Source organism: Pogona vitticeps, chromosome 6 (genome assembly GCF_051106095.1).
Source record: "Pogona vitticeps strain Pit_001003342236 chromosome 6, PviZW2.1, whole genome shotgun sequence".
NCBI lineage: Eukaryota > Metazoa > Chordata > Lepidosauria > Squamata > Agamidae > Pogona > Pogona vitticeps.
In genome coordinates, this window is record NC_135788.1 from 50,385,939 (window position 1) to 50,405,628 (window position 19,690).

General features: G+C 42.5%; 1 long non-coding RNA gene across 1 annotated transcript; it reads left to right on the plus strand.

Moving 5' to 3' along the window:
- The first annotated feature begins 2,746 nt into the window (after positions 1 to 2,746).
- LOC144583502 (uncharacterized) lies at positions 2,747 to 8,334 on the plus strand. Its single transcript, XR_013537295.1, has 2 exons — positions 2,747 to 2,925; positions 8,205 to 8,334. It is a non-coding gene; the product is annotated as an uncharacterized LOC144583502 (long non-coding RNA).
- The last annotated feature ends 11,356 nt before the right edge of the window (positions 8,335 to 19,690 follow it).

Consider the following 19,690-nt stretch of genomic DNA (forward strand, 5'->3'; position numbering starts at 1 on the left):
CGCTTACAGAGGCTTAGATCTCACCTTTGGCAAACCACAATGAATCCTTCTTCCCCCTCCAGGGAACCGGTAAGATCCCCTGTTTCACTGGGTGAGAGACTCCCCACAGCCCAGACTGCCCCTGAAACTGCAGTCTCTGTCCCACCTAAGGATAAAGCACAGAAAAAGAAAATTTCTAAGCCAAAATCATCTACTAAATCGTCCATTAAATCGATCAATCCCCCTTCGAAGAAATTTGCAACAAAAATTCCAAAAGCAGATACCCCCCCACCTTGAGCCCCCTCAACCATCTCTACCCTCTCCCATTTTGGAGGAATCCTCGAGGGACACTCATGACTCTGCCTCTGATCAGGAGGAGGTCCAACAAATAATAGTCTCTGCCATTACATCAAGCTTAACACCGAGTATTGGCCATTTCCCGGCTGCGCAGCTGTCCAGCCCGGCCTCGGCCCATTCCAACCCTACATCAGGGCGGCAGTTTAAATCTCGGTTTCTGACCCCAAAACTCCCCCTCTGTCTCCCAGAAAACAAACAGAGAAAAGGAAGCATGTCTTCCCAATGATGCCATACCAGTTTTTCGACCCTTCTGTCTGGCAATCACATTTCAAGCAGTATCATACCAAGCAGCACAAATGAGCTCATCTTGCTTCTGAACCATCTCAACCTCCTTCCATGCAAAATCGAGATCGAACCAAGAAGCATGTACCGGTCCCTTCGGCATCGTCCAAGCCCAAACTTACAACGTCATGGAGCAGGCATGATCACTTGCTACATACTCCCATCGATGTCATGGAACGAAAAGCCACTCGGGAGCAGCAACCCTGCAATACTCAACATCATGAACCGTCACCATATCACCTTATTCATCATCTTCTGTCACATTCCCGGGGATTACAACAGCAGAGTCCAATAAGCCAGTCCTATGTCAGGAATTCAGGGAATGCAGAGCCGATATCCAAATACCAAAGCCAACTCACACAACATAGTCCAGGGTCAGACTCCAAAGCCAAAATGCACAACGTAGTCCAGGGTCAGAGTCCAAAGCCAAGAGTCCAGAGAACAAGGTTCAATGTTATCAGGAGCATGGATGCAAGCCAGAGGTTTGACTTGTTGCTTCCACGGATTTTCAGCCATCTGAGAGCTGTTTATATAGTAAAACAGCCCCTTGAACTGCTGGAAGACTTTTCATCCTGTCAGAACTCAGGGCTAGTTGATCGGATGTTTCTGTGGGCAGCCTTCAAGCAATCCTCTGACCTTTTTGTCATAAGTCTTCCTCGAAGCCTGGCCCGAAGCCTGTCTACTGGGGGAGGAGAATCTGGAGGCAATTCAGGTGTTTGAATTTCTAATTGCTCAGCATACTCCTCAGCTACAGTTAACCCTTCAGGTTCCAGATCTTCAGCTGCACTCATGACATCTTCCTCTGAAAATGAACAATCTATTTCTTCTCGCCACTCATCTCCTGATCTCCCCACTCCTCCTGATGACATTAAGGATAACCAACTTCCCTCTCCTTCAGAAGATTTTCCTTCATATTCTGAATTTATATCAAGAATGGCTACGGCACTTCCTCTTAACATTGAGGGACCTTCATCGCCTGAAACAGATCCTGTTTTCGATGACATCATTCAGGAAAGGTCTCCACCAGTCAGCCTTTCTTTCAACAAATCCGTCTTACAACTCATTAAAGGCACATGGAATAAACCTCCTTCACTGATGCAGATTTCACGCAGAACTGAAAACCTCTATAAATCTCATAGTGATGACATTGAATTCCTAAATAAACATCCTTTACCAAATTCCATAATAGTGGAATCTAGTCAATCTAGGGGCAACAATAAATCTAAAGTCACCCCTATGAATAAAGAAGGGAGAAAGATAGATATCCTAGGTAGAAAGATTTGTTCCCTACAATCTTTCTTATTGAGGAACATCAATTACCAAGCCACTATGGGAGCATATCAACGCTATCTCTGGAACAAGGTATTTCCCCTTCTTGAATCAGCAGCCAAAGCAATAAAGACTGACCTTATTAATGTCCACTCCGAAGCCATTACTCTGGCTAAATACCAAAGAATTGCTACACGCCATGCAGCAGAAGCTGCTTCTAAGACATTGGTCTCCTCCATCTCAATACGACATCATGCCTGGCTCAGATCATCTACAATATCAGATGACACCAACTCACGGGTTGAAGATCTACCCTTCGATGGGACTGGCCTATTCAACAACAAAACTGATGAAACCATGGAGAACTTTCATAAGATTCGCAAAACAGCAAAACCTTACTCCAATCAGCAATTTTCAACCTTCCAAAATCTCAGTATCGTCCCAATCAACCATACTCCCGGTCCTATTCTCAATATTAATACCAGCGATATCATCCATACAAGCAGTTTTGACCTCAACAGTCTTAACAGTCTCCCCCGACCCCACAGCCGCTTCTGCCTTCCTTTCGTCCCCGCAATGCAACTCATCAGAGACAATCCCTTCCCAAAAGTCAATGGAAGGGTAAACAATTTTGAATATTTTTTATGTCTCCCTACCCATAGAGACCTACAACCCTCTTTTCAGACCAGATTGGCACCATATTTACCTTACTGGCAAAATATTACTGTGACGGCTGCGATGACGTCACCTGCCTATCATGGTTATGCTGGAACCCATCTGCCTATTGCAGAGCAGGAGGTGGGACTCCAGGAGGTGGAGCTGTGTATATAAGGGGGGGAGTGAATGATAGGGCAGTTAAGAGTTGAGAGTTAAGAGTTATGGAGAGTTAGAGCTAGAGTGAAGGTCTGAGAGAGAGTGTGTATGAGGGGATACTTTATTATTACTGATTGCCTTTTTATTTTAGTTGATAAAGTGATTTACCATTCCTTCTGTTGTTATCAATAAAATACAAGTTTTTATTTTTAAAATCATACATTTGTCTGAAGAGTCTTATGAAGGGGTGGTTGGTGGCAGCGTAAATAAAGTGTGAATGAGAGAGTGTCCTGACCATTGTGACGTGAAAGAGGGACGTCACAATATAAATTGGTGCCAGCAGGTGGGATACGAGTGGTCCAGTTGTCCAGTTGTCCAGTAAAGCCTTGGCTAAAGTGGCAAGAGCAAAAGGACTTCAGTTAGGGTCACCTGAAGTGGAAAGTGTGGACATCTCTAGGATTTGACTCAAGGGGAGCAAATCTAGTGGAGAGGCACTTAAGCTTCAGAGTGGAAAACTGATTTATGAGCTCTGTAGTGGCCATTTTGTGAGGGAGAGTAGCCCAAAAGCAGAGGCTGTGGCAAATTGGTCAGAGGGTCCTGAGTTAGGTGAACTCTGAGAGGACAGACCAAGCCCAGCAAAACTGAGGGATCTCCATTTTAAACAGCTCCAGTGAGTGGAGAGAGCTGTGGTGATTCTAAAGGCAGCCAAAGGCGGTAATATAAAATAAGTATCCTTAGTTGGCAAGAGGCCCAGAAAAGGGAAAAGAAGACGACATAGAAGCTTAGTTACAGTTTCTAGTGTCAGATCAGCTGGAACACACTGCTAATATATATCAGACCTTAACACAGAAAGAAAAAAAGTATTTTAAACAGAGGCTTGGAAATACAGTGGTGCCTCACACAACGATGTTAATTGGTTCAAAAAAAATCAACGTTGTGTGAAAACATCGTTCTATGAAGCACCATTTCCCATAGGAATGCATTGAAAACCGGTTAATCCGTTCCAATTGGAACGGATTGCCATCGTTCAGTGAAAATCCCCATAGGAAACATCGTTGAGTGAAACAATGTTTCCTATATTGGAATGTATTGAAGCCGACTCAATACATTTCAATGGCATTCCGATGTCTCTTTTCCCTCATTTAAAAGTGCCTTAAACTGTTTGAAACCTGTTTTAAATGCTTGGCATCGATAGTCCAGCTTGTGAAAGGTATGCAAACTTAATTTGGTGTTGTTCTGAGTCTTCGTTAATTTTTACTGATTTTTTTATTTTTCCTCATTGAAATGTATTGGACGGTCCGTCCAATACATTTCAATGGAGAAAACAAAAAATCAGCAAAAATGAACGAAGACTCAGAACAACACCAAATTAAGTTTGCATGCCTTTCACAAGCTGGACTATCGATGCCAAGCATTTAAAACAGTTTCCTAACAGTTTAAGACACTTTTAAATGAGGGAAAAGGGACATCGTTATGTGAAAATCCCCCATAGGAAACATCGCTGTGTGAGGCAGCAAATTGATCAGAAAAAGACATCGTTTTGTGAATTCATCATTGTGTGAGGCACTCGTTGTGCGAGGCGCCACTGTAGTCAGGAGCCTTTTGTGTAAGAAACATGCCTTTGACGCGCAGTAAAATGGCTGAAAGTGAGCCTAAATCTCCAGAGATGTCTGAGGGAACTGGAGAGGTGATTGATGGAGAAGGGGATAGATTTGCCTCAGAGCGGGAGGAAGGAATTAATGGGGAACAGTTATCAGAACTGAGGAAAATTCAATTAGCCCAGGAACATGAATATAGGATGAGACAAATAGAAAAGGAGGAAAGAATAGAAAGGGAAAGGATTGCCCTAGAAAGGGAGGCTGAGAGAGAGAGAATGGAAAGAGAAGAAAGATTGGAGAGAGAGAGGATGGCGTTTGAGTTAAGAAAATTGGAAATGATGAACCAGAACAATAATAACAATAGAGATTCTGAGGTGGGCCAATTATCGAAAGCAGATTTAAAGAAATTTCCATCCTATAAACAAGGGGATTCGGTTGAAGCGTTCTTTACAAGTTTTGAGAGAGCAGCCTCAGATTTTTCCCTCAGAGAAGCAGAGAAAATGGTAGTTTTAAGGTCTCTGATTAGTGGGAAAATGGCAGAAATATATGCTGATATGCCAATTGAACTCAGTAAAGATTATTCAGAGTTTAAAAAGTTGGTTTTTCTTAGATTTGGCATTAATTCAGAACACCTCAGAAAGAAATTCAGAAAGCTCACCAAGAAATCAGATGAAACTTTCACACAGCTGGGTTATAACTTAGAGAGATGTTTGGACAGGTGGTTGGAACAGGAGAATGTACAGACTTTTCAACAGTTAAAAAATATTGTAGGTTTGGAGCAGTTCTATTCCTTACTCCATGGTGAACTTAAATATTTGGTTCAGGAAAGGAAACCTACTGACATTAGACAGGCTGCGCAGATTGCTGATTTTATTTCACAAATAAGGGGGCCTGTAAGTCATGAGGAAAAAGGTATGAGGAAAACATGGGACCCAAAGTACTCCAAAGAGCCAGGTCAGGGTCAGGCTAAAATGGGCAGCCATTTTGTGGGTAAAACTTCTGGGCAGAGCCAGTCCAGGAACCAGATTTTGGAGGGAAAAGAAAAATCAGAAAAGTTCACTAACAGAGGCTCATGGGGAGATAAAATTTGCTTTGCTTGTCAAGGCAGGGGACACATTGCTTCCCAGTGTTTTAACACAACTCAAAAGAAAGAAATTTCTCCTCAGAAAGTGAATTTGAAAGAGGCAAAGTCTGTGTATTGTATACAGAACAGCCAAATGAGTCCCTCTAGAGATAGCCCTGTTGCCATGGGAATGCAGCCAGAAGCAGCAGCTAGCTCTTCAGAAATGGATACTTCTAGTGGCCAGAGTACAGAATATGAGCATCTGCCAATAGCTGAAATAAGACATTGTTTGTACATTCAGATAAATTCTCAGCTACTGGAATCAGCTGGAGACAGGATAAAAATCTTAGGACAGAATTACACTGCTTTATAAGACACTTGCTCACAAGTTTCGATCTGCCACTCTGATATTGTACCTCAGGAATGTATAATTCCTGATCAGAATATGACTCTCAGAGGAATTGGGAAGGAGTTAGTGAGCTTGCCTGTGGCAGATGTTTTAGTTGATTATCAAGGATGGCGGGGAGTTTGGCGAATGGGGGTTTCTTCTCAAATTCCTACACCTTGTCTTATTGGCACTGACTTAACAAAGCATGTCAAGAGTGCCTTGGTGATTACGCGATCACAACCTGAACAAAGGGAAGCTAGTAATGGTACTGGCTCTCAAGAACAAGAAGAGAACATACCCCAGGCTGAGGCGTTTTCATTAGAAATACCTCAGAAAAGTGTATTTGCCAGGGATCAGATAGCAGACCCCACTTTAAAAAGCTGTTTTGAAGAAGTGGCTGGCAAAGGATTATCCCCTAAACATGGGTTGCTCTACAAAGAAAAACTAATTAATATTCCAAAAGGAGGGCCTGAGATTAAAAGTCAGTTGATTGTTCCTGATAAATATCGTCCTATGATTCTAGAAAAGGGACATTTAGGTATTGCAGAAACTAAGCAAAGAATACCTCCGAAGTATTATTGGCCAAAAAGGGGAAAGGAGATAAAAGAATTCTCTCAAGCTTATGACACATGTCAGGGAGAAAGAAATAGTGAGGATAAGGCCAACAGGGAGGACAGGAATAGGGATGATTATAAAAATTATATGGAAGATATTGATAAGACTTTTATTCAACTGAGGCAGGAACACACTGAACAACAGAAACAGGAACACAGAGAGGTGTCAGAACTTAGAACGAGTGAGGATGAGGTGAAACAGGTTAATTTTGTGCATACGCAATCAAAAGAAAATCAGGAAACATCATGCTACCCTGAGATAGTAAAACTGAAAACTTTAGAGGAAAGTAAATTGAAGTCAGCAGAAGTAGTATCTAAGGAAAAGATACAGCTAACTGAAAAGGCTGATAATTCTGTGTCTGCACCCATAGCTAAAACCAAGCAACAAGAAACCCTATCTAAGAAACTTAAGAATAAAGAAGTAGCACTAGAGAAAGTTAAAGATGCATCTAAAATTAAACAAGTAAATAAAAGAGAAATGCAAGGAGTACTAAAGAAATTTACTCCAGTTATAGAAATAAGGAAAGAAGCTAGAGGGAAATCTGTGATAAGGATAGCAGGCTATACCCAGCAGGAGGAAAGAAATGTCAGATGTATAGCCTCTCCTTTAAAAATTATAAAAGTTATAAAAAAAGACAAGAAGATCCAGGGGTTGAGCAGATGTAAAGAGACCCTGGAAAAGTTGCAGACTACATTAAAGAAAAGTCAGCACTGTATCCAGAGAGGTCGTGTCCAGAGATGTCTTCATATCCAGAGAGGTCGTGTCCAGAGATGTCATCGTACCCAGAGAGGTCATGTCAAGAGGCTTCTTCATGTCGTGAGGGGTGCAGAGTTCCAGAGTGTCTTCAACATCATCGCTGTAGCAGGATTCGAATCCAGAGCCGTGCTGAGCAAAGCAGATGAAGAAGATCATCAGCCAGCTAAGTTCCTGAGTGGAAAGCTGCAGCCGAGGTGGATACATAGTGCTTCGAGGGAACGTAAGTGGGACAAAAGAGAGTGGTTGTTACAGGAGAATAAGCCGTGCAAAGGAAAAGGACAATTTGGACTATGCACAGACTCAATACTATTAATGGACTTACGAACTGAGAAAGCTTACAAGAACAAGCTTGCAAACTGGAAGAGAGACTTGCAAGATATGAACTTTAAATTCCGTAAGGAAAGAAAGACTCAAAAGATAGCTGCTGAAGCGTGGGCTCGAAGACCTATCGAAGAACAAATTGTCCACTGAAAAATAAATGTAGAATGTAATAAACTGTTTTAGTTATGTATAAGTAAAAATAAGTAATTATAAATGTAATTGCATTGAAAATGAAAGAATGGTAAGTAATGTAGAAATTAATAAGCTGTTCCTGTTATGTGTAACTAAAAGTAAGTAACTGCAAAAGTAACTGTACCGAGTAAGCAATGGAAAAGTGTATTAACAAAGAAATTGAAAGTATTGATTGAAGATGTTAATTGATAAAAGTACTGTAAATGAAAAAAAAAAGTAAAAACAAAGTTGAAAAGGGTAATTACAAATGATAAGTAATTGAAGATAAAAATGTGCTGTGTTTATGATGGTTATGGTAATGTTGTGGTTATTAATATAAATTGCTTGCTGTTGTTTTGTGTTGAAAAGCACTATAGCTTTTCATCACAAAACAACTTATTAAGGGGGAAGGTATGTGACGGCTGCGATGACGTCACCTGCCTATCATGGTTATGCTGGAACCCATCTGCCTATTGCAGAGCAGGGGGTGGGACTCCAGGAGGTGGAGCTGTGTATATAAGGGGGGGAGTGAATGATAGGGCAGTTAAGAGTTGAGAGTTAAGAGTTATGGAGAGTTAGAGCTAGAGTGAAGGTCTGAGAGAGAGTGTGTATGAGGGGATACTTTATTATTACTGATTGCCTTTTTATTTTAGTTGATAAAGTGATTTACCATTCCTTCTGTTGTTATCAATAAAATACAAGTTTTTATTTTTAAAATCATATATTTGTCTGAAGAGTCTTATGAAGGGGTGGTTGGTGGCAGCGTAAATAAAGTGTGAATGAGAGAGTGTCCTGACCATTGTGACGTGAAAGAGGGACGTCACAATTACTAATGACCAATGTGTCCTTGCTATCGTTGCCCATGGCTACAAAATTAAATTCTGTACCCTACCCCCTATGGGACTCATCCAACTCACACCATTCTCTCCCATCCTTCATGGCGAAATCGCCACTTTAATTTCCAAGCAGGCTATTATCCCTGTACCACAATTCAATTGGCATAATGGATTCTATTCCAAATATTTTACTGTTTCCAAAAAAGACGGAGGACTCCATCCCATTCAGGACTTGAGACGCTTACATAGTTTCCTTTGACCCTGCAAATTCTGAATGCTTACCTTAGATCTCATTATCCCTTTGCTTTCACAGAATGACTGGTTCATCATAATCGACCTACAGGATGCCTAGTTTCATGTCTTAATACATCCCTCATATAAAAAATACCTCCGTTTTTATTTCGACAATGCTGCTTAAAAATTCTGTTCCCTCCCATTTGGACTCACTATGGTGCCAAGAACTTTTACAAAATGCATGGCACCAGTCACAGGCTTTCTCCAGCTCCAGGGTATAAATATCTACCCTTACATCGACAACTGGCTGATAGTCATGACGCCATAGCCGCAAGAGACACCACCCTCATACACTGAAGAAACTAGAGCTAAAAACCAACCTGGAAAAGTCCCATCTCCAGCCAAAACAGACAGCCACCTTCATCAGGGCAGAGATAGATTCTATACAAGCAAAACCTTTCCTCTCTCACGAAAGATTTGCAAAGATAAAGAATTGCCTCATTCCAACCTCTTCAAGCAGTATCTGCACATCACGCACAGCACCTTCTTGGCCTCATGGCCTCCACGACATCGCTGATACTCCATGCCAGACTCAAGATGAGACCACTTCAATCCTGGTTTCTAGCCCTGTTCGATCCCATGATGGATTCCCCCTACAAAAAATGCTAACAGCCACAGAAGAACTAGCCGCCCAACTTACATGGTGGACTTACCTTACAAACCTGTGGACCGGTTAATCCTTTTCGCCCCTTCAAACTACGATACAGGTCACTACCGATGCAAGCCTTTCTGGATGGAGGGGGCCCACTGCCTGCCTCACAAAATTCACGGCTTGTGATCAAAACAAGAACAGGCTCTTCACATAAACCACCTAGAGTTAATTGCGATCATCAGAGCTTTCAGTGCCTTTCTCCCACTCATCAAGGGACAAGTCATCCAATTAGCAACGGACAATACGACAACGCTTTTCTATGCCAACAAGCAGGGAGGCACTCACTCCCTTTCCCTTTTGTACCTTGCCGTCAACCTATAGGAGTGGTGCTGTCAAAACCACAGATTTTCGATAGCAGTAAATATCACCACAGATGATAATTATCTCGTGGACCACCTCAGCCGTCTACCATCAGGAACACACGAATGGTTCCTGAACGATACTGTATTCCGTCAGCTATGCTGTTGGTAGGGCTCTCCATCGATCAATCTTTTTGCAACAAAGCTCAACCGCAAATGCATGATGTTCTGCTCCAGAGCCGGGTCGGACAACCACTCGATCGGGGACGCATTCATGATGGACTGGTCCACGGATTTCCTTTATCTGTTTCTACCGATACCGCTAATCCAGTGTACAATTATTCAACTTTGACAGTTCAGGGCTCATGCAATCCTCATAGCCCTGAATTCGCCCCGACAACCCTGGTTCACTCACCTGACATCAATGTGGACAGACCGGGTCCATCTTTCTCTAATCCCAGATCTTCTGACTCTCAACCAGGGCATGATCTACCATCCAAACCTGACCTCTCTCAATCTTACAGCATGGAAGGTATCCCCGAGGTGATGGCGGTCTTACAACAGGCACATAAACCTTCGACTCTCTCTTTATATGAAAATAAATGGAAATCATTCATCAGGTACACCACTGATAAGAACTTATTTGCTGTACTTGTTTCATTTAATAACTTACTTACCTTCCTCCTCCATCTTTTTGAACTTGGCCTGTCATTATCCACTCTGAAGATATACATTTCTGCCACTGTTGCCCACCAACATGACAACTCCCCTTCTGCGAAACTGTTCTCACACCCTACTGTCAAGAAATTCCTCAAGGGACTCAACAACACTCACCCACCACATCAACGTATTATACCACAATGGTCTCTCCAGACAGTACTAAACACCTTAATGCATCCACCATTTGAACCTATGTCATCTTCAAGCCTGCAGTTATTTACCTGTAAAACAGCATTCCTTGTGGCTATCACATCAGCAAAAAGGGCTAGTGAACTTCCTGCCCTTCGATGCAACTGAATTTCACCCTGATAAGGTGACACTGTACAGTGGTGCCTCGCAAGAGAATTTAATTCATTACGTGGTTAATGTTGTCTTGCGAAAAATTTGTCTAGCAAAATGCATTTTCCCATAGGAATGCATTGAAATCTAATTAATGCATTCCTATGGGCAAAAAAAGTCAGAACAAAGACAAATTTGGTCTACAAAGGGTTTATTAAGTGCTCTTAGAAGCCATACATATTGTGCAGATGATTTCAAAAATTTCAATCAAAAAACTTTAACTTTTTAAACATCATAGAAAAATATTTAAAAATAATCAAACATGAGGCAGGAACAAAAAATGGAAAACATTCATCTTGCAAAGCACGGCCATAGGAACATTCGTCTTGCAAGTCATCAACCCCATTGCCAAAACAATTCATCTTGCAAGTTTTTTTTCCTGTGAGGCATTTGTCTTGTGAGGCACCACTGTACTTTGATGTGTCCTTTCTGCCTAAAGTGGTTTCAGACTTTCACATCAACCAACCCATTATCTTGTCATCCTTCTTTAAATCCCCATTGTCTCCACTAGAGCATATGCTCCATACTTTGGATGTCAGGAGGGCCCTGTCCTTTTACTTAGACAGGACTAAGTCCTACAGGAGCTCCAATAGACTTTTCATTTGGTTCCATGGCCCCCACAAGGGAGCCCATGCATCATCTCAATCCATCTCTAGATGGATAGTTTCCACCATTTCTCTAGCCTATAAACTTTCAGGAAAGTCACCTCCTGAGCACCTTAAGGCTCATTCAACCACAGCCCTGTCAACTTTGGTTGCCTTCCAACATGGAACCGAGATCCCAGACATCTGCCGGATTGCTACATGGTCCACACCGTCGACCTTCATCAAGCACTACAGGCTAGATGTCAGAGCAAGACAAGATGCTTCATTGGGCAGAGCTGTGTTGGCATCCTTCCTCCCGTGACATCCCACCTGCTGGTAAATGAAGCTTGCTAGTCACCCATATGTGTGCATTCTCAGAGGCCACAAAGAAGAAAAAGAGGTTGCCTACCTGTAACCATAGTACTTCTAGTGGTCCTCTGTGAATTCAAATTACCCACCCATCCTCCCCTCTCCCCGTCACGGTTCACTTAAAGTTCTACTCTTATTACACCTGACGGGAAAAAAATTGGAACTGAGGGGAATGGAAGGTGGGAGGAGCGTACGCCTCGTGGTGGAATCACACCACTAAATTGTTACTTTCAGCTCTAGAATCTTCCAAGAACTTCAGCGCAGGCGCAGACAAGACCCATATATGTCAATTCACAGAGGACCACTTGATGGTTACAGGTAGGCAACCTCTTTATTTTCTTCAATAGGACATGGGATGCGTCAGGCAATTTCTGTGCTCTTACTTGCAGATGGGGTAATCTAGGGGGCCTGTGTGCATCCTTAGCAAGAATGTCATACCTAAGCACCTCATCTCTGAAATGACTGTACTACAAATGAGCCTGGCAGTTGACTTTGGTCACTGAGAAAACAGAACTTTAAGAGATTTGGTGCACGGATATTACCCGAGCTCTGTGGATATTCCCCAGATAGAGGCAGTCACCTTAGCCAATCTGCCTGAGACCCCAAACAGCTCAGTGCTTCCACTGATAAATCACAGAGGGCAGATATAATTTCTTTTTCATCCTCCTCCTTCTTGATCGGACTTGAATGTGCATCAAGCAGCTGATGCACTTGGCCGCCAATCACCAGCACTTGATGGACCTCTCCCACATATATGGGGCTAGGAATGCCTTCCGGGAACCACACACGTTGACATGTTCTCCATCTAGAAGGCTAAGAGTGCCCTGGAAGGCAGGCAGCACACAGCAGCTGGCTTGTAGTCCCTTCTCTCGGCGCAATTCAGTTCTTGTGAGCCAGAGATCAATCAGCTGGAACATTCCATCAATCCCCTCGGAGGTTGGATCTTCTTTAATAAGTACCTTGATGAGTTTGCCCATGACCTCCATGGAGCTGATGTACAGGAACTCTATGTTGGAAACATCCTGTTCATTCTTTGCTCTCTCTTTGAGATGCTCCAGGGGAGGGAGGGGGAACAGACCCTTGATTACTTGATGCAGCAGATTCTGGTTGTCTTCAATGGCTAGGCATGGCTTGAGTTGGCTCAGGGAGACTAAGGCAGTGATGGCTGTCAAGTGAAGGGATGTTGCCAGAGACTCCAATAGTTTCTTTTCAAGAAAACCCAATGAAGTCTCCAGGAGCTCTTTTCAACAAGTGAGCGATGGCTTTGCAAATGTCTGTCATACTCTTACAGAAGGCCAGCTTCAAGTTGGTGTTCTCAATGGTAACACCCGGGACTTGGCAGCTTGCCCTGTAATGGTACAGAACTTTCTTCAGGATGTCTGTCTCCACGTGCAGCAAAAGGAGCATTTTAGGGGTCCAGAGAACTACCTGCCATATGTAAACATGAGGGCTTGATGGAGGTGGTCTTGCCTGCCACTTTTGAAGTCCTTATGGCAGATGAGGAGGGCAGAGAACCTCATGTTCAGGTCCATCCCAGCTCTGCATTCATCCAACATGATCAGAGTCAGGTCCAAATACTCCACAGCAGAAAAGGAAATTACAGCCATTTTGGCCCAAGTGTATAGTACACGTATCCAGGATATTAAAAAAAATAATTTTTCACATGCTAAGAACATCTGCTTGTCACTGCTTGCCTTCCATGATTGCAAATTAGTTTGCTTTGTTTTGTGATTGGTCACTAGGACGTAAACACCAATTATGTTTTCAGGTATATTTGATCAGCTACAAAACTCTTCCTGAATCACAACTCTAAAACACCAATGGATTTCTGTGTCAAATAGCTGGCTATCTGTAACATATATGTCAACTCTCTGTTGCGCTTCTGCCTGTCCATCCCCAATTCTGAAGCAGCCTCTGCCTCCCAAAGTTTTGATGTTGCTGTAGGGCTCTCCTTCATCATCAAGGGATATGATGGGTCAGATAGGAGGGGGCTGAATTTCTGATGGGGAGAGGAGAGATCATCAACCTTGCAGTCATGTAAGGAACCCTTATTTCTGATTAGGAGAGGTTTTGAAACAAGAAGGTTTGGAGTTTTGTGGCTTCTAAGTCTGTTTTCATAGTGCTTTACCTAACATTTTAAATATGTTATTACAGTGGTGCCTCGCTAAATGATTACCTCGTTAAATGACGAATCCGCTTGATGATGAGGTTTTTGTAATTGCTTTTGGTATCGCAAAATGATGTTTCAATGGGCGATTTTCGTTTGACAATGATTGGTTCCCTGCTTCGGGAACCAATTCTTCGCATTACGACGATCTAAAAACAGCTGATGGTCGGGTTTCAAAATGGCCACCTGCTGTGCAAAATGGCTCCCCGCTGTGATTAGGACGGATTTTTCGCTGTACAGGCACCGGAAAATGGCCGCCCTATGGAGGATCTTCGCTGGACAATTAGGTATTTAGCCCATTGGAACACATTGAGCAGTTTTCAATGCATTTCAGTGGATTTCTTCCCCGCTTGACGACGATTTCGCTCTACAGTTATTTCGCTGGAACGGATTAATGTCGTCAAGCGAGGCACCACTGTAATTCATTTACTATTTGAATAGTTCACTGTTTTTAGCCTTAATATTGTGTTTTAATGATGTAACCTGCCTTGGAGAAAGGCATGATAAAAATATTTTAAATAAATAAATAAATTCCCCCTAATATACTGAAGAATGGGAAAAAATATTACATTCAAAGTAGAAGTTTCCCACAGTAACTGCTACTACAAACAGATCTATGTAAGAGCCTCACCCATCCTGGTGCCCTCAAAATGGATAAGAGGGTTACAGCCAGTGCTCTACAGCAGGGTTCCTCAAGCCCTGGTCCATGGCCCAGTGATGGTCCGTGGCCTTGGCTGGACGAAGATGCGGAGACAGATCTTCCGCCCCCCCACACTCTCCCCACACAGCCCCTTTGCGCATGTGCGAGAGTGCACACGCGCGCCCCATGAGTACCACTGCCACTTCGCGCATCATGCAAATGTGTGTGTGTACTGCACAAGCACCCTGCCCCTTTGTGCATGCACACAAGTGTCTGCACGCCTGTGCGAGTGAGTGCTGCTCCTTCGTCCATGCAAGCACGGGTGGTGCCCTGCCCGCTGCACACAGACCCTGTCCCTCCAATTGGTCCACGGTGTCAAAAAGGTTGGGGACCACTGCTCTACAGGATGGACATTTAAATGGTGGCAGATTGAATTTATCATTAAATAACTGCAACTGAAAAAGAGGATGCCACTTCTACTTCTCTCAAAACTAGCTCAATAAAAATACCATCTAAAAATGCACACCTTTACCCCTTTATATCCAGTGCAAAACAATAAGCTAGTGCTTCTGCACCCCACTGCTGTTTTGTGCTCTTGTAGAAATACAGGATAGCTGCAACATTCTTCTCAGTGGGGGAATGAAGAACACAGATCAAAAATCAGCCTCGCCTAATTTTGCAGTGTTTCAGCCTGTTGGCATGGAAGTATTCCTGCCACAGAAGCAGTCTTTTGTATAGAAATGAATGACGTTAGTCGCTAATCATATTCAGACATATATCATGGTTTCGAGAACTAAACCCTTCCAGAAAATGGCTAAAAATTACACAAGGCATTGGTGCAGAATATCTGTCAAGATCTGACCCAGGCTGTTACCCAGCTGAAATGTATGTTCTTTATTTAAGAGTAATATACATGACGCGATTATTTTTGAAAGCAACCATAACTCTACACAGCAAATTAATAAGTGTAAGTGAGCTGTGGGGACAGGCCAAGAACTTTTAACAACCTTTTTAGGGGCCAGCCATACAGATTTCTGAGAACTAATACAGGCTGTTTGATAGGGTCCCCATCTTCATTCATTCATTTTATTTATTTCACACTTTTCTTCCAATAAAGCAAGGCAGCTTGCATAAATGTTGTGAGTCCAGCTAAAGAAAGTCCACAACTGAAAGCAGTTAAACATATGATTTAAATATCTGTTCAAAATTATTTAGAAACATAATTTGAAAGGCAAAAACAAAACACAACATCCCCTGTTAAGCTGTTCCTTCGCAGCTAGTCGATTGTCCAGGGCTTGTCTGAGCAGAAGGGCCTTTGCCATCTGGAAAAAGGATGATAGGAAGAAAAGCAACCTGCTCTCTCTCTTGAGGGGTGCTCCCACCACGTGGGAGCAGCCCCTAAAAATACCTTCTTGTCTGTCCTCACAAGGCAGGTCTGTGAGGGTGGTGGGAGTGACAGAAAGGCCTTCCCCGGAAGACCTTAAAAACCAAGCATGTTCATATAAGGAAGATACAGTTCTTCAGGTAGCCTGGACCTCATCCCTACAAGTTTCATGTGCTTCTTTTTATGTCGAGACATCATAACTGATGAGGAGAAAATTCAACCCTCTGTGGGGGTCAGACAATGTAAGAAGGTGCGAGCCAAAGTATTGGATGGAACAGTTTTGTGCTTCCTGTTTGCAGCACAAAGAGGACTGATGTACTCTGCCAGTACTTGTATGTATTGGAGGAATTCAAGACTGCTGGCAGAGTCCATGAGGGGTGTGACTTATGAAGTAAAGTCTTTATGACATTTCCTGCTGGAAATTCGCTTGCAGCCTCAGGTGCTGTCTGTAGTTTGAGTGACTGGGAGGGACTTTTCTGGGCTGGGGTGCTTGTCTATATATCCAGCATGATTCAAAGAGAACGCCATGCTCTCTGCTAAGTGTTCTTTTCTCCTCTCTTTAGTCTGTTAAGGCAGTTGTGTGTCTGCTTTGGATCAGTTCAGTTGGTTGCTTAGAATATGTGCAATAAAGCAGCATACACAAGCCAGTAATTTAAAGCTATTGTAAGTAAACTGTTTTTTATATTTTCTTCTATAAATAAATGATTTTTTAAAATGGGAAACAATGGCCAACTTTTTTCTGCTATTATGCAAAAGATGTAGTTTTTAGAGATAAATTGCTACAAGTTAAGAAATCTCCATATACATTATCTGTTGTACGCCGAATCATGCAACTTGGTGTACAACAGGTAATGTCTACAGAGACTTGTTGACTGACGACAATTGCCCAACAAGATTTTGGCCAATGTCTATTACTTTTTCATTTTTATCTTTAATCCTAGAGCAAAAGACATTTTCCTCTTACAGTGGGCTTGTGATGGCAAAGGAGACATGGATATTTTTAAAAAAAGCAAAAAGGGGGCATGATGCTGAATTTTTTTAGAACCTATGGTTTATTCAGAAGATCCTACAAAAGGGTCAGATTTGTGCAGGGAGCCTCCATGGGCTAAAGTCTGACTCCCTGTAGGCCAGAATAGGCCCATATTCTCAAGATTTCTCATCTACATTTTATAAATAAGAGAAAACCTAAAATGTGCCTGCTGGATATTATAAAAGGGACCCTGATCAATAGTTACTTGCCAGCAAAACCATTCTGACATGGTAACCCTCCCAGAGGGGTTTGTTTTATTTATTTATTTATTTATTTATTTATTTATTTATTTATTTATTTATTTATTTATTTATTTATTTATTTATTTATTTATTTAAAGTACCCAGAGGTGGTTTATCAGTCCTTCCTTCTGGTTGGCACTCTGGGACTGTTCAGCTTGCCCAAGGTTGCACAGGTGGCAGGGCATGTAATCCATCAGCTCCACATACTCTGAGTGATCTTGGCTGGGTATCTGGGATGGCCCCTCTCCTGGGATGCATGGCAGAAAGTCATGTTCCTAGCCTCTACCTTCTTAGTCAGTGGGTGAAAATTAAGGCTTATCTGTTATCACCATCAAGACTTCCAGAAAACCCACCAGTAGTGTGTGGAAACAATAGCAGTTGCATGTTCTTCACCATGGCAAGAACAATTTCTGAGTACCTCTCCCTGCCAAATATTTCTGGCCCTACTTCTGAATACAAGAGAGAGGCTATCAAGATAGCTGCCTTTTCAGTCATTTTGCGACAACAGTAATGTTGCTTGGAAGTGCACACATTTTCTCCTCAGAAGCTGTGACTGAAGGTGGTGCATGACTAGGAGCAGGGTCAGAATCTGTCATCACTCTGGCAGCCTCCTCCAAGAAGAATCACAGTGTGTTAACAGTTCGTGAGGCCTTTTGTCCTTGTTACCCAGTAAAAGGAGAATGTATTTCTTTCGTTTGGGAACATTAAAACAGAAAAGTTGAACAGCATTTTTTGCCGAATCTGAACAGTGCAAAGTTGAGGAACTGAAGGGGTCCAGTTAATACATATAAAATATATCTTAGCCTAACTATAACCATCTTGCTTTCTGTAACTTGCTTCACTATATAAATATGTAAACCAGATATATTAAGGTTTTGTTTAGGCAGGGAAAAATGAACAAATGAGGAAAGGGTGTCTATCTGAGTTTCTTCCAATTTACATTTAAGGTACAGTGGTGCCTCGCGTGACGGCGTTATTTCGTTCCACGAAAATCACTGTAAAACGAAAACGTCGTCATGCGATTTTAAAAAGCCAATAGAAATGCATTAAAACTCGATTAATGCATTCCAAGGGGCTTCAAACTCACCATCCAGCGAAGATCCTCCATAGCACGGACATTTTCACTGACCGTGCAGCAAGGAATCCGTGCCAGAAAACAGTGGGCGGCCATTTTTTTACCCGGCGGCCATTTTGAAACCGCCAATCAGCTGTGCGAAAATCATCGCTGTTTCGGTTACCGAAACGGGACCGATCATCGTAAAGCGAAATTCCCCCATAGGGAACATCATCGCAAAAACATCGACGTAAAGCCATTTCGTCGTCAAACGGAGTGCTCGTAATGCGAGGCACCACTGTATTTCTAAATTAGAAATCCATCCTTGGGAAGTGGGGCGTCTGACACAAATGAATTACTGTCCAAAGCTGAGTTCATGCAGGAATTTATACCAATTATAGAATCCCCTCCCATGTCTTCTAGTCCACCCAACCCCCCCAGCTCCTTTTTCATGTTTTGTCTTATAAAAGTGTATTTTTTTTATATTGGGGGCATGCTTCTTCTCTGCATGTTTTCTACATGTGAGGTTTGCACCTATTTGCTTGCTTTCAGTTGAAAATAAATGGATATCTATTGGATCTCTCTGTCTCTGGCTGATTGATTAATGCATTAGAGCAGAGGTCAGGGAACTTTTTTACCTTTTGCCCCCCAAAAATTTATATATGCCGACATTACCCCCTTGATTCAAAAGGAAGGAAATCATACATTATTTGAATTAAAACTATTGTTGAATCTACACAGGCTGTGTACTGAACTAGCAGGATGCACCAACTTTGATAAAGATGTGCACTGTTTTTGCTGGAACACATTGCACTCCAGCCGTGGTGTGGTATAGGTAGTAGTAAGGTGTCCAACGTGCCTAGCAAGTTGCATTAAATTTTTGCTAGCTCGCAGAGGATTTAATCATCATCAGTGGCTACCAGAGTGATGCTGGCAATGACATGCTTGCTAGAGACAGCCAATGCAGAATTGGGGAGGGGTTTTCCCCACCACTTTAAACATTCTATGTGTGGTCTGCAAAAAGGAACAAACCAAGCTAAAGGCCATGTCACCCACCCTGGTGCTACAGACCAATATCAAAGGACCAGTGTGCTTTTTTAAATCATCATCAATGGAAAACTCAGCAGTGGCCAGAGGACTCGAAAAGATCAGTCTACATCCCAGTCCCAAAGAAGGGCAGTGCCAAAAAATGCTCCAACTACCGAACAATTGCACTCATTTCACACACTAGCAAGGTTATGCTCAAAATCCTACAAGTTGGGCTTCAGCAGTATGTGGACCGAGAACTCCCAGAAGTACAAGCTGGATTTCGAAGGGGCAGAGGAACTAGAGACCAAATTGCTAACATGCGCTGGATTAAGGAGAACGCCAGAGAGTTCCAGAAAAACACCTACTTCTGCTTCATTGACTACGCAAAAGCATGGCAGAAAGTGAGGAGGACTTAAAGAAACTCTTGGAAGGAAAACAA